Genomic DNA, 2,168 nt, shown 5'->3' with positions numbered 1-2,168 from the left:
GCCCTCATTTTATTTAGATGTCCAAATTAATAATTTCTCAACAATCTCACACTTGGCCAACATATGTTACCTTATATATGTGTATAACTTTTTAAGCTCAATACTTTTGTTATTATATCCAAAAGGCATCTTTGAACATTCTCATCAATTAATTATCTCAATATGGGATCAAATTTGATATCTTCATTACAATTATCATAATTAAACCTTCAATGGTCACGTACATCAATACAATCAAATGACATAGATCAAGTGTGGATTTGTAGCATAAAAATTACATGCAATGTGATTTAAACATACCTATTTTCAACTGGTCCTACCTTATGAGATCAAACCAAAGTTTTAATAAGAGTGAAACTGAATTGAATACTTTATTTCTGAAACAAACCAAATATCCATGGATAGAATTTTGTTTCTAAAACAAACACCGTCCGAATACAAACTCCCACTAAACTCACGTATCATAAAAAATGCAACACCCATGTGAACAATATGCCCATGAAAGACCTTGGGTGATAGCCCCGTAGTAAGCGGATCCGCAATTATAGAGTTTGTCCTAAATATTCCATAAAAACCTAAACACTCTAAATTATATCCTTAACAATTAGGAACTTAATGTCTATAAAATTTGACATCATCAAGCTCTAGTTAGAATACAAGACTGCTATTGTCATAGAATAACTAAAGTGGTCTTTTAAATCAATCTAAAATATGCAGCCTAGTGACAATTTTGTAGTCATATTCAATGATCAAAATCCAAATATCAATTGATCTCCAATTGATCTGATTTTCTTGAATATGATCATGTAATAGTTCTCTATAAACACCGAATAACCTAATTGGCTACTTTACAAATATCCATCCCAATGTTATTTAAGTGTCTACCTGGCACTCAACCAATGAATGCCATATGCAGAAGTATGCAAGTATTAGCATGTATTAAACTTGTCTCCCTTAGTAATAGGGAATTTCTTTAAGTTTATCATTGGGGCATTAATTGAGACTAAACTTTCATTAATTGTTGAAGTATAGGGATTTTTTTGTACTTTCATTTCTTTAAGTTTATCATTGGGGCATTAATTGAGACTAAACTTGTCTCCCTTAGTAATAGGGATATCACCTGGTTTCCATACCTGCATCCCAAACCCTTTAAGAAATTTATTGATATAGCCCTTTTGTGAAAATCTCGAGAATGATCTCAGCGTATTTATATCCTTAACACAAAAGAGACATTACTAGGAAATTTCATTTCAAAATTCCATGACAAAAATCTCAAAAACCAAACTAGATAATTATTTTTCTCAAAACCAAACTAGATAATTATTTGACGAAATTTGTGATGCCACTGACTGAAAACCTACTTAAGCCTTAGATGGATTTTTGTAATTTGTAAACCATCTGAAGCAGTTTAAGATAAACATGTGTCACAAATGTCATAATAGTCCTAAAGAGTCTTTCATAGAAATAATGAAGAAAGACTCTTTAATAACATTGCCTTTTTTTGAGTAAAGCCATTTGCAATAAGACAAGCCTTATATCTCTCTACATCTCCCTTCAAATCCCTCTTGATTTTAAATATCTATTTACAACCAATGAGTTTCACACTTTCAAGCAATGGGATGAGTTCCGAAACGTCATTGTTACTTATGAACTCTATCTTTTTATTTATCGTGTCAATCCATTCTGAAGAATTATTCCATTGCATTGCATGATGAAAGTCGATTGACCAGATCTTCTTTCACCAATACAATACCATCCTTATTTTATTCTAAAAAGACTATAAAATTATCCGAATTGCCTTTCTCTTTTCTTTAGTGGATTTTCTTAATGACATTTATTATTAGGTTGTTGAGTTTGTTCTTCTGAAACAATCTTTTGATTGTGTATGAGAGATTTTATAATATTATCTTGATCCATAATTGTTTCTTGAATAAGATCTGAAGCAAAAATTTGTCCCTAGTCCATATTACAGTCAATTGCAATAGAAGGAATATTTATATAAAGACAAAATTCATAACCTTATCTCCCCCTGCAAACTCTACATCATCATCTAAGAACTAGGCATTTCTCGTTTCAAAAAATTGACTTTGTAGTGGGATCATAAAATTTGTAACTATTTAATAGTTGTTGTAATCTTTAGCGCTTCAACCTAGAAAGATTCTGGAGTA

The 2,168-nt window shown here is 30.9% G+C and overlaps 1 pseudogene; it reads right to left on the bottom strand.

Annotated features, from left to right (window-relative positions):
* Window positions 1-458: 458 nt before the first annotated feature.
* Window positions 459-2,168, bottom strand: part of LOC111374852 — a 20,837-nt pseudogene continuing 19,127 nt past the window's right edge.

The sequence above is a fragment of the Olea europaea genome, unplaced genomic scaffold, assembly GCF_002742605.1.
Source record: "Olea europaea var. sylvestris unplaced genomic scaffold, O_europaea_v1 scaffold13008, whole genome shotgun sequence".
Classification (NCBI taxonomy): Eukaryota; Viridiplantae; Streptophyta; class Magnoliopsida; order Lamiales; family Oleaceae; genus Olea; species Olea europaea.
The sequence above is the reverse complement of the archived record's forward strand: the minus strand, read 5'-3'. Positions and strand labels throughout refer to the sequence as shown.